The sequence below is a fragment of the Pan paniscus genome, chromosome 4 (assembly GCF_029289425.2).
Source record: "Pan paniscus chromosome 4, NHGRI_mPanPan1-v2.0_pri, whole genome shotgun sequence".
NCBI classification, from domain to species: domain Eukaryota; kingdom Metazoa; phylum Chordata; class Mammalia; order Primates; family Hominidae; genus Pan; species Pan paniscus.
Window position 1 is genome coordinate 72,050,363 of NC_073253.2, and position 13,972 is coordinate 72,064,334.

A 13,972-nucleotide genomic window follows, 5' to 3' on the forward strand; every position below is an offset into this window, starting at 1 on the left:
GGAGTGGACAATGAAATCAGAAGGCAACTCATTTAACACAGATAAAAGAAAATGCTTTTTTTTGTCTACTGCATAATTAACTTATAAATTTGCTGTGCAGGAAATTGTTGAAGCAAGTAATGTGATAAGACATTGTTAAGGATTTGATTAGGAATATTCTGTTTCTGCACATCTGGGGGGAAAATGAGAAAGGCCACTTATCTTTGGTTAGAGTGAATCACCATCTGTGGCCAGAAGTTCCTGTCTTGGGCTCAGCATTTCAAACTGAAGGTCAATATTAACAAGCAGGGGTTGGGGTTACCATGTTAGAAAACTTCACAGGTTGCAAAACCCTGAAAGTGACTCCATGGACGAGGCTGGGGCCATTGATTGTGCTGTTACTTCTTGACGTAGAGCTCTGCAGTGCAATAGAAATCTAAAAGCCATTCTTCAGAAACATGTAAGCGAGGAAGAGCCAGGTGGAATTTCCCTCTTCGGTCCATGCCATTTTTCTTAGACTATGAAAAGTGCAACTCTGAATACCAGGTGACAGCCCTGAAGAGTTGCTTCCTTTTTCTAGCCCTGAACCAAACAAAGCCAAAGGTTTTTGTCGCCTCCTAATCATTAGCAATCCTTGGCATATGGCTGAGAGTGTCAGGTTTCTGGGCAATTTTCCTTAAGGTTAATTGCATTCTCTTTGTCATGTCACCAGAATTGAGCAAACCATTTTCATTCCACTTCTATTTCTAATGGGAATAATGACAGGTACACATTTCCAGATAAGACATGTGGAGACACGTGGAGAGGAACCTGCTGCAAATTGCTAGAAACCACCCTGCCCTCATTAGTCAGCTCCCTCTTCTGTTCCTACTCAGGAGTGGAAACTGCAAGTGGCCACACAGATGCCAGAGGTTGGGTGAGTAGAGAAGCTGGTAGTGGTGCAGGAAGCAGACAAACAGAAAACCTTCTCCTCCCCAAATCCAGACTTCAGTGTGACCTTTGGGAAGGTCAGCCAACATGGGCCGAAAATGAAATGAATATGCATATGGATATTGTGTGCACATTTACAGTCATATTTACCTGCCTTATTCCACCAAATATTTGAAGCAACTTAATAAAATACAGTCCATGCCCCCAAGGAGTCTACAGTCTAATCCAGAAAAAGATCCCTAAGTGTATCCCTGCTATGCGAGACACCAAAGAGTGAGTGTGGCAGGAGCATAACTGACCCCTGTAGGGTTTTGTTTTGTTTTTTTGGAGACGGAGTCTCGCTCTGTCAGGCTGAAGTGCAGTGGCGCTATCTCGGCTCACTGCAAGCTCCGCCTCCCGGGTTCACGCCATTCTCCTGCCTCAGCCTCCCCGAGTAGCTGGGATTACAGGCGACTGCCGCCACCACGCCCGGCTAATTTTTAAAGTATTTTTAGTAGAGACGGGTTTCACCGCGTTAGCCAGCATGGTCTTGATCTCCTGACCTTGTGATCCGCCCGCCTCGGCCTCCCAAAGTGCTGGGATTACAGGCGTGAGCCACCGCGCCCGGCCGACCCCTGTAGGGTTTTAAAGGAGAGAGGCAGCATCCCAGAGGGCAAAAAGGGCTTCATTCATGGAGAAAGCAACTGAGCTGGGCAGAGCACAGACGGAATTTGAATTGGAGGCCAGAGGCAAAGGGAACTCCAAGTGGAAGAAGAAATGACATGAACAAAGGGATTGAGAAGGAAAAGGACAAGATGGTTTGGAGAGAGGTCAGTAATCCTTTTTTTTTTTTTTTTTTGGTTAGAGCACAGAGCTATCTCCAGTAGTAGCAAGTAGTAAGAGGTCAGGGTTAACAGATAGTGGGTTTTGGAACAAGACTTGCTCACTGCAAGTTGCTCACTGCGCTGTTCTGTAACATGTGCTGTCAATGCTCATATCCCCTCGGGGTTATCGGCACAGTTCCAGAAAACTGAAGCTTCCTCGCCTCTGCTTATGGGTATATCCTGGCTGACAGCTTGTGCTTGGCTTGTGGCAGGGCAGGTGGACTTGCTGGGGAGTTAACATCTCAAGAACAAGTCTCAACCAAGGAGGGATAGGAATCGGTGGAAAACTAGTCCAGCTCCTTAGCCCACAGTGCGGAGCTCTGTTCTACAGGCTCTCAGAGGGTCTGCAGCTGTGCTGAGCCCCAACTGCTCACAGTGGTGACTCACTCATCACATTACTGACCCTCTACCCCGACCCTTCCTTGGGCTTCCTGGCACCCAAGTCTTCATCTCTGTGGTCTGATTTTGGAAAAATCCAAACTAAGACACTCTTTAATGCTCAGTTTGCTCATCTGTCAAATGTGGGTAATAATGTCCACCTGAATAACTGTTGTGAGATAAGATAATGGGTATAAAGAACCTAGCAAAGTGCCTGACATAGTAAGTGCTTCACAAATATTGGCTATTCATTAAATGTTAGAGATCCTTACATTCTGGGCTGTTTGATAGTGGGAACTGCCAAAAGACTTTAAGTAATGGAGTGCTTTGAGGAGACTACCGTGGCCTTCCTTAGAGGGCCCTGGCCTTCTTTGGAGAAACTTAGTCTTGAATGTAGGAGCCTGGCCTGCCTTGTATATCCCTAGTCTTCATTATAGAATTCTTGCCTTCAGTGTAGGATATCCATTTCTCCATGTGTTCCAAGCCCATGAGAGGTTTACATGTTTCTGCCATGTGACTCGTTCTGGCCAATGGTTATGAGTGGAAGTTAGTGTCATTTCTTGAACAGAACATTTGTCAGTGTGAGATCCTTCTGTCCACTTTCCTCCTCTATCAGAAACTGACAAAATTCTAAGTAGTGGAGCTTGGGTCACTCAGTAAAGATGCTTCCGAGATCAGTCTCTTATAATCTACAATGGCAGTGTAGCATGAACCACATTTGTTTCAAGCCATTGAGGTTTGTGGCTGCTTGTTGCTGCAGCATAATCTAGCTTACTCCGACTAATACAGATGGGTATGAATCAGAAAGACTGAAAGTAAGCTAGTTAGGAGCCTATTACAGGTTTCAACTAAAAAGAATCTGAAATAAGACCTGGAAACTGAAATGTGTGGAGGGGAAAAGAAAGAGTAATTGCCAAGGAAGAAGAATTAGCAGGTAGAGAAGGAGAGGAAAGGAATTAAAGATGACTCCAGGATACAAGCTTAGCAAACTGAAAGGAAGATGATATCATAAAAGAAAGAGGCAAGAGTAGAGGAAGAGGGCTGTCAGGGAGGCTGGTTTGCTATGAGAGCTGAGTTTAAAGAGGTTCTGCTTTGTACCACCAAAGGAAGACTTCCTATTCCCACTCCCCCATAAGGGCAGGAGCTGGATTAATAAGGAGATGAGCTTATTTCCTTATTTCTCTAAGGGTTTCTCTAAGGTTACCCTCATAAAAGCATGTGGTGATCACAGACCCAGTTATAGGACATAAGGGTGGGGTAGCTTCTACTTGGGGCTTCTACCTTATAACACAGTGCTTTCCCTACCACTCAAAACCACCCCAATATTGAAGAAACAACACATGTCTGGTCTACAGAGCCAGAGAAGCAGTTGCTCAACAATTTGGTTAATTTAATATTGTCTAGACAACTGAAATATGTAACTTGTTAAAGAAAAAACAAATATTTGTAATCTCCTTTCTTATAGTCTGAGAGTCTTTTGCCACAAGAAAATTAGCATTTAGTGTGTCCTAAACTTCATTATGTAACTGAACAATACCACTTCTCTCCAGTAATTGGTAAGAGACCTATATTTTCTCAGCTCATGAACCAAAGCGTTAGGAGCTCAAAACTCCACTCTCAAATCTTAAATGTGAACTATTCAGTCAAACTCTTGGCTATTATAAAGTTTTATGAAATCATTTAGTTTTTCTAGTTAAAGTACAATTGTGAAAGGAGGGCCTTCTATTTGATCAGATGGCTAGAATAATAATATGCATAATAGATTATATCACAGTGGAGACCCTATCTTTCCTGGCAATATGTTTTTTCCATTTTCCAGTTTTGAAACTGACCATCTTTCTTTCATAACCCCAAAAGTTACAGCTATTTTACTAATTATATTGAAAGTGCTAGAAGATGTCATGAAAATTGGATAATACAATAAAACAGCCTTACCACATATTAAAGCCCTTTTATCTTTAACAGTTTTTTTAAATCTGCAGACCATCTAACCTGTGCAGTGAATTTTCATTTATATAAAACTACATTAATAAAAATCTATATTAAGAAATTACACTGAAAAAGCAGTTCATAATGTACCTTTCAGCTTTATAATTAGTTCTGTAATCTGTAATCAGATGATTTAAATCTAATATAGTTAAATTACAAACTAAGTAATTTCTATTTCCAACAGGAATCATTATATCTTTGGAATTTTCCAAAGCGTTAATGGGTTTTAGAGAAATTATTATATTTCTCACTCACTATGTTCCCAGAAGTTAGCACAATACCTGGCATATGGTAATTAAATAAACAATTGCTAAATGAATACACGGATATGTAAACATTAATGACTGATTAGCAAAATCACATTGATTTGTCATTGCCCCCACTTAGGGCATAAAAGATACTCATTTCCACATCTCAGCTTAGAACATGGATCAATTTCCTTCTGACTGGTTGGGAGTTCATTCCAACTAGATGATGCCTCTGCCTTAACAGTCATTAAATAGAAATATGCTTGTCTTGGCCAGGAGCAGTGGCTCACACCTGTAATCCCAGCACTTTGGGAGGCCGAGGTGGGCAGATCACTAGAGGCCAGGAGTTTGAGACCAGCCTGAGAAACATGGCGAAGCCCAATCTGTACAAAAAATACAAAACTTGGCTAGGCATGGTGCTGTACACCTGTGGTCCCAGCTACTCAGGAGGCTGAGGCAGAAGGACTGCTTGAGTCCAGGAGGCAGAGGTTGCAGTGAGCCAAGATTGTGCCACTGCCCTCCAGGTTGGGCAACAGAGTGAGACCTCATCTCAAAAACAAACGAAAAAAAAGGAGGGCTGCATTGAACCTACTGCCAACTAGGCTCTGTGCTAGACACATATACGCCTTAACTCATAGTAGCATTATATGCCATAAACCATAAAACCCCAAAAGGTAAATGATTTATCCCCATTTTACACATGAAAGAAAAAAACTGAAGCTCAGAAAGATTATGGAAACTGACCAAGGTCACAAATCTAGGAGGTAGGATTGTAAAGTACATCTACCTGGCTTCAAGATCTATTACCTAGGACTAATCACATTGTTAGCAATAGTGATCTTGGGAGACAAGAATTTTGTAAACCAAAGTGCCATACAAATACAAAGCTATTGTTATCATAATCTGTCAATTTCCTGTATTTCTATCATTGCCCTCATAGACCCTCTTGTCTGAAGTTGATGAATACCATTTAATATATCAGTCAAGTACTTTATTTTGTCAGGGCCCTGTGGTAGGCTCTGGCCAGGCCTGCTGTGTTCAATCCCCTCTCAGTCTGTTTAGATTGGACATGACTGCCTGCGTATATTCACACATTGGTCACCATCTCATAGACTCAAAGTCGCTATTCAGGAGTGATGTCTACTCACTATTTTATAATCTGTGTAAACTATAGCAAGATGGTGCTGATGGCAAAGTATCCCAAACTCAGATATTCAATCCAGAGATATAGCTTCATAATGGCAATATATCTACAAAAGGTAAATTTACTGGAGTTTCAAAGTGACATGGCTAAGGATGATATAGGCTTGGTAAACTCCTATCTAGGGCTTTCCATGCCCTGACAAAACCTCATTCCTGGCAGGAAGTCCACCATGACCACTAAGTCAAGCATTTTTTTCCTTGAGGAGCTGGATAATTTGGGAAGGTGTGCTCACCTCTTACTTCCCCTAGGCTGATACCTCCTGATACATTTTGCTGAGAACCTATCATGTGTGCTCATTGGAATCGACTATAAGATGTAAAAGATTTGTGTGTCAGAGTATTCACTTGGGTCATGTCTCCAACCCTCCTTCTGTAGAGCAACTTCAGCCTGGAAAAGCAGAAATGAGATGCGGCCAATAAAAAGACTCCAGCCCAGCCTGCCTTGGTTCTAACCCTGACTGTTACTTAACCTCTTTCTGGCTCAGTCAAGAAACTTGAGCACTGCAAGATGATCATGTGGAATACCTACTTCAAACGGATGTTAAGAGGAGTAAAATTGTTCTTGTTTCTAAGTGCTTGAAATGCAGCTGGCATATAATTAAGCTATGCAAATATTTACTTTTTTTTTTGAAATGCTGAGTTTACTGATCACTCTAATTTTTACATATGTGTGTCATTACAGAAGATTCAGGCTTTAGCGATGACTGGAGGGTCATTCGCTGGAAAGAATTTCATCAGTTGGAACTAAATCATGGTGAGCAAAAGAAAGTCTACCTAAGTGATATGGTTTGGCTCTGTGTCCCCATCCAGATCTCATCTCGAATTGTAATTCCCACAAGTTGTGGGACGGAGGTGATTGAATCATGGGGGCAGGTGCCCCAATGCTGTTCTGGTGATAATGAGTGAGTCCCCAAGAGATCTGATGATTTTATAAGGGGCTCTTCCCCCTTCACTTTCTCTTCTCTCTCCTGCTGCCTTGTGAAGCAGGTGCCTGCTTCGCCTTCTGCCATGATTGTGTTTCCTGAGGCCTCCCCAGCCATGCAGAACTGTGAGTCAATTAAAACTCTTTTCTTTATAAATTACTTAGTCTCTGGCAGTTCTTTATAGCAGTGTGAGAATGGACTAATACACTAAGTTACTTCCTGAGTAGACCAATGGCCTCCATTCCCTCTGTCAAACATACGACACTGACCCTGAAGGTAGCTTGGGCTGGCTGGGGATGCACTCTCTGTATGGCCCTGGTGCATCACCTCCCCCACCCACTTCCACCCTCCCTGCTAATGTGGAGTGTGTGTAGAGTGCACAGTTACAATGAGGCCGTTGTGATAGTCCTGGTCACTATTTTGATCACATGATTTTTTATTTTGTAGATGAATGAAATACAAGTACAACAAGAAAAAGTTTCTGTAAAAACTAAGGTGATTGCTTTAGAATAACTCCATAAAGGTCATTCTGAAAAACAATTGCTGCAACTCTAAAAGATGGGGAAATCTAGAAGCATTCTGCACTTTGATCATGCACTGGGGCTGCAGTTTGTGCTTGAAGGATTACCAAGAACTCCAATTGGTGGGCTCTCATTTTTTAAAAAAAGTTCCCATTGCTATTTTGAAGTGAAAAAATATATAATAAAATCTACGTGAATATCATCCCCTTAACTTCTACAATCAACTAACAAATCCAAATTGGACTGGACAAGAGAGTTTCTACTGTAATTATATGAAAATAGTTGCTCTTGATAACAATTGAGTCTTGTTTTTTCTTTATAACAGAGCTATTGTCACTACTTTAAAATATGAGCAGAATGGGGTATGGATCAGGTCTATAAAGCTTTCTGTTTATGTATTTTGAATATACATAGTTATTATTGCCTATTATCTACATCAAAATGGAGAGTTTATTTGGTGATGTCTTTATCTTCTCAAGATTATTTACAATTAGAGTGACTCCAGCAACTACTGAAGCTAACTCCACTGCACTTTCTCTAGTGGCAGCATACATTTCAACCATTACAACAACCCAGTCTTTGCTGGTGCTTGAGAATTGAATCAAGCTATTTGCCAGGAAACAAGAGAATTTCAGCAGGAAAAGAGAATGTTCACAATGTCAGTGATGAATGAGGAGACCATAGAGCAGGCAAACAAAAGAAAGCAGCAGGCCTGCTGGAGCTCCCTATCTGAAGGCTTGGGTTTCCAGCACTCTAAAGCAGGGTTCAGCAAACCACAGCCCATGGACCACATTTGGCCCTCACCTTGTATCCATAAATAAAGTTTTATTGAAAAGCAATCATGCACATTTATTCACATATAGCCCGTGGCTGCTTTTGCTCTACAATGGTGGAGCTGAGTAGTTGCAAGAAAGACCCCGTAAATAGAAATAAAAGTGAATAAAATATGTATTGTCTGACCTGTTACAAAAAAAAGTTTGTTAACCCTGGCTCTAAAGGATCCATTCTATACAAGGCAGAGCTCTATTATGAGGTATGACTGTAACTGTGTTTTAAAAAAGTGTTCTGGAACCTTGCCACAGTAGATTAATTCCTCAAGGTTATCCCCAACAATGTGAGGCAAGCCAAGTGATTAACTAAGCCACTGACACTGTCCTATGACACAAATTTCTCCTCTATCTCCCCTTCAGTAGTGCCTCACTTTGGAGTTGGCTGAGAAGATCATTCCAGACGGGAGTTTTGACACTGTACAAATGCACTGTCTTCACATCTACGCTGACACCCCTGCCTTTCTACCTGCAGGTGTCTGTGGCTTACAAGCTGGTGCCTCCCACAGACCCTGTAGTTTGGAGCTAATGAAGAGCTGAGAAGGTCGGTTTGGCTGTAACTAGAGAGCAGGAACAACCTCTCCACAGGTCATTCCTTTCTCCAGGCATGGAACCGTCTTACAAACCTGGGCTGAGGGTTCATTGCCTCTAAATGTAGAAGCAAAGACTAAATTCAAAAGGCAAGAACTACTTAATGAAAACAGAAACTCCACTACATACGTGTTTCTTCTGCCTACCCCATGGAGTCAGAGAGGTGGTGGATCTAGCAGAGACAGCTGTAGACCAGGGGTCAGAAGACTTGGGTCCTCATCCTGATTCTACCACTAACTAGCTGCATGACCTCAGACAAGTGACTTGTCTGCCCTAGACCAGGCAGGGTTGGACAGTTAGCCCCAAAGTCCCTTCTAATGCTAAAATTCTAAGATTGTACCCTGCCAGCCTTAGGAGGCTATGCTGTTACTACCAGTACCTGGCACATAGCAGGCACTATATAAATGTTAATTATCATTATTGTTATGTAAAGGCACAATGCATGCCTTTATATGTAAATGTGGATTCTTCCCCATTATAACAATGAATGATCTAGAAGCAAATTATAACAACAGGGTATAATCATAAGCAATGAAGACTGTAATTCCTACCGGTCTTCTTCTCAGCACAAATGAATAAAGCTTTTCCCCCCTCCCCCTCCAGTAATTGTTGGAGGTGGTTCTTGGATCCAAATCCCAAGCCCTTCCAGAATATCTGCAATTGGAGAACTGGTCATTCAATCAAAAGACTGTAGACTGTACTGTGATGTAAATTTTTTTCTTCCCCACTGAAAATCCCAGGCCAGGCATGGTGGCTAACACCTATAATCCCAGCACTTTGGGAGGCCTAGGTGGGCAGATCACTTGAGCTCTGGGCAATATAATGAGACCTTGTCTCTACTAAAAATTCAAAAACAATTAGCCTGGTGTGGTGGCACATGCCTGTAGTCCCAGCTATTCAGGGGGCTGGGGGCTGAGGTGGGAGGATCACTTGAGTCTGAGAGGCCGAGGCTGCAGTGAGCCCTGATTGCACCACTGAACTCCAGCCTGGGTGACAGAAGAAGACCTTGTCTCAGAAAAAAACAAACAAACAAACAAAAAAAAAACTCAATGCAGGTTGGGAATGAGAACTGGGATTCAGGATATGGAGTTTCCTAATATATTTTGCCTTCTTCCCATGATATATACAGTGTATAAACCTAGTATGAGGAAGGAACAGTTGTCTATCAAAACGGTAAATGGCATTCAGTCTTAAGTTTCTAAATAAAGTTAGCAATTATGGGTATAGCCAAAATGTGAGTGCTTGCCATAACCTCTGGGGCCTCACCATTTCCAGCTACCAGGATCTGCAACTTTTTGCCTGAGGGTTTTCTCAGAAGACACAGAAACTGTTCTGCCTATAAGCCTTGAAGTGCCAGGGAATTAACACCTACCTTCCCACAGCCCTCCCCACAGTGACTGATAGCACTGATAACGATACCCCAGCTTCACCCCTCAGGTGGGATAACTGAGCTGCTTGTTCTATACCATGTTCTAGAGTTTCTCCCATGAGTTTAGGTTCTAATCATCCACATGTAAATTGCTTGATAAGAAACCTTCATTGACTCCTTGTCTCACTTCCCCTCCCCTTATTTGTTTTGTTTGCACCTTTCAAATAAACTATTTTCATTCAAATCTTTGTCTTAAGTTCTGTTTCTGGAAAATCCAAACTAAGACAATGGAGGTGACCTAGTTAATTCCAAATTTTTCATTTGACTAATACTCATTTTCAACTCTACTAATCAGTAAAATAGGAAGTATAAGATACAGCCAAGAAATCAGAAGAGTCTAAAACATATTGAGACCATAAATATCAGCAAAAAGCTAAACCTAAACAGAAGTGGGAAAGAATCCAAGCTTACAGTGATCTTTCCCTTTAGGTAAAACTCACTAAAGTAATATGAGGTTAGTTTGGGTTCATGATGACTCTCAAGAGATGAAGAATTATCTTCCCTTTATTTCATTTGTGTCCAGAAACCTTTAGATTCTTAGAATTATTTTTCCAGTTAAATTATTTTTATTAGAATAAGTAGAACAATAAAATAACTTTATCTTCTTTAGCAGCTACAGTGTATCAAGCACAGTCAATTTATTGTTGGCCAATCTTACAGAATCTGCAAGTCTTGTGTAGTAAACCCATTTTATTGGGGGAAGGTGGTAAATCATGTGGAAGGTTAATTTTCTGGCCCCATTTCACCTAGCTAGTAAAGATAGAGTCCAGATTCAAATACCTATCAGTCCCCTTCCAAATGTCATGCTCAATTTCCCCCTGTGCCACTTCCACAAAAGACATATGGCTATTACCATCAGGCAAGAGGCATTGAGACTGAGAAAACATAATATGACACATTACTACAATTATTATATGATTAGAGTTCCCAGATTTAGCAAACAGAAACACAGAATCTCCAGTTAAATTTGAACTTCAGATAAACAATGATTTCTTTTTTCGTATAAATATGTCCCATGCAATATTTTGGATAGCTCTACATTAAAAATTATTTGTTTGATCCAATGATTTTTTAATAAAATTATTTGTTGTTTATCTGAAATTCAAATTCAGCTGGGCATCCTGTATTTTATCTGGCAACACTAGATATGATGCTTAGCTTATCTCTTTATTTAGTTCATACTTTAATCAAAACTTAGCATAATATGTGTAACAGGACTAAGTTTTTAAAAATATTTGTGGTAAAAGAACCTAAGAAGATCTGCCCTCTTAACAGATTAAGTGTAAAATACAATGTTGTTGACTCTAGGCACAAGGCTGTATAAGGGATCTCTAGAACTTATTCATAGAATTTCTATTGAGTCCTGGATACCACTGCAATCATTTCTCAACACCACACAGCTATCCCTATGTCAGTCTTAACATCCCCTTATCCAAGTGGTCAGATTTGGGCCCAGGGGTAGCTCATCCTCAAAGATCATGGTTTCTCTTACACTATAGTTACTGCATGAATTTACAGCAGGCATCCTTCAGCTAGATCAGACCTAATTCTCAGAGAGTTCTGAATGCAAACTAAACACAAATCAAAACCTTATGCTTATGCCTAAGGAGGAAAATATAAATAGGCATATATTACAAAGCAGTAGTACCAAAGGTATCAATTAGGATCCCAGCAGGAAGAGGAATTTACCTAATCAAAGAAAGATTTCAATTAGAAAACTACTTACAGAGGTGTGAGCAGCTTTAAGGAACAACTAGGGACACTGATGCACCCAGAGACCAGAACCAATAAGACATTGTTACTACCCAGGGCCAAGAGTGCAACTGGAGAGTAGTGTCACGGAGCCAGCCAGAGTTGGAAGACATGGTGGGCCAGGGGTTGTATGTAGTTGTAGAGAGACACAGTTGTGGCCAGTGAAGCTGTACTAAAGGAGAGAGGAATCGGGGGGAAGTGGGGAAAAGAAACAAATTCTCTCCCCTGCTCCCATTTGATCTCCTTTAGGTGCCTCCCACTGGCTAAACCCAAAGAAGCCAGGGGGCAAAGGAGTAGGTGATACAGCTAGTGAGGTCAGGCCCCATAGAACACTGAGCAGGGCAGAGAAGAGCTGACAGTAACTGTGGAGTGAAGAGCAGGACAATCGTAGCAAACCCACCAGTATGTGAGTGCACGGCAGAACATGCCGGAAACTCACTATGGGTAAAGATTTGTAGTCATTTATGTTTTCAAACTGGTAGTTTCTTTTGTTGGTAGTTCATATTTTTCCATCATCACTTTATTATAAAAATATTCAAGCATACAGAAAAGTAAAAGAATTTTTGAGTTACTGTGTATATGCACCAACTAGCAAAATCTATACTGGCTTTATTATATATCTATCCAACAATCTGTCCCTCTCTTCATCATCAGTATACCTTGTTTTTTTAGCTTCTTTAAAATTTTTGTTAGTTGAAAGATCAAATTGTGTGTATTTACTATGCACAACATGATGTTTTAAAGTATATATACATTGTGGAACGGTTAAATCTAGCTAGTTAACAAATGCATTACCTCACATAGTTATCACTATGTTAGGCCCACTTAACATCTACTCTTAGCATTTTTCAATAATACAATATATCATCATTAACTATACTCAGCATGCTGTACAATAGATCTCTTGAGCTTATTCCTATCTAATTGTAGTTACGTATCCTTTAACCAACATTACCCTAACTCCCTTCCCCACTAACCACCCAGCCTCTGGTTACCACCATTCTAATCTCTAGTGCTATGAGATCAACTTTTTTAGACTCCACATATGAGTGAGACCATGTGGTATTTGTTTTTCTGTGCCAGGCTTATTTCACTTAACATAATGCCTTCCAGGTTCATCCATGTTGTTGCAAATGATATGACTTCCTTCTTTTTATTATGGCAAATAATATATCATTGTGGATATGCGCCACATTTTCTTTATCTGTTCATCTGTTGATGAACTCTTAGGTTGATGCCATATCTTGGCTAGTGAGACTAATGCTGTAATAAACATGGGAGTGCAGATATCTCTTCAAGGTACTGATTTCATTTCCTTTTGATATATGCCCACTAGTGGGATTGCTGGATCATATGGTAGTTCTATTAATTTTTAGATAAAGCTCCATACTGCTTTCCATAATGGCTATATTAATTTACATTCCCACCAATAATAAATAAAAATTCCCTTTTCTCCACATCCTCACAAACACTTGTTATCTTTTGCCTTTTTGATAACAGCCATTCTAGCTGGGGTAAGATGATATTTCATTGTAATTTTGATTTGCATTTCTCTGATGATTAGTGATATTATTGAGCATTTTTTCATATTCCTGTTGGCCATTTGTATGTCTTCTTTTGAGAAATGTCTATTCAGATCTTTTGCCTACTTTTTAATTGTGTTATTTGTTTTCTCACTATTGAATTGTTTTAGTTCCTTACATATTTTGGATATTAGCCCCTTATCAGATATATAGTTTGCAAATATTTTCTCCCATTCTGTAGTTTGTCTGTTCACTCTGTTGAATGTTTGTTCCCTTTGATGTGCAGAAACTTTTAGTTTGATGGATCCCATTTGTCTTTTTCCTTTTGTTGCCTGTGCTTTATCCCAAAAATTATATCAAAAAAAAAAATCATTGACCAGAGGCCAGGCATGGTGGCTCATGCCTGTAATCCTAGCACTTTGGGAGGCCAAGCCAGGTGGATCATTTTAGGTCAGGAGTTCAAGACCAGCCTAGCCAACATGGTGAAACCCCATCTCTACTAAAAGTACAAAAATTAGCCGGGTGTGGTGGTACGCACCTGTAATCCCAGCTACTCGGGAGGCTGAGGCAGGAGAATTGCTTGAACCCAGGAGGCGGAGGTTGCAGTGAGCTGAGTTCGTGCCACTGCATTCCAGCCTGGGTGACAGAGCAAGACTTGTCTCAGAAAAAAAATAATAATAATAATTGACCAGATCAATGGTATAGAGCTCTTTGCCTATGTTTTCTTCTGGTAATTTAATAGTTTTGGGTCTTAGATTTAAGTCTTTAATCCAGTTTGAGTTGATTTTTGTATATCATAGGAGATAAGGGTTTAAT

General features: G+C 40.5%; 1 protein-coding gene and 1 long non-coding RNA gene across 3 annotated transcripts in view; one reads left to right on the top strand and one right to left on the bottom strand.

The window, feature by feature from the left end:
* The window catches only part of EGFLAM (EGF like, fibronectin type III and laminin G domains), a 211,400-nt gene that overhangs the window by 177,598 nt on the left and 19,830 nt on the right, over positions 1-13,972 (bottom strand). The window lies entirely within an intron of this gene.
* Positions 1,074-10,060, top strand: LOC130541526 (uncharacterized). The gene is made up of 4 exons (XR_008955584.1): positions 1,074-1,718; positions 5,967-6,638; positions 8,225-8,405; positions 9,728-10,060. It is a non-coding gene; the product is annotated as an uncharacterized LOC130541526 (long non-coding RNA).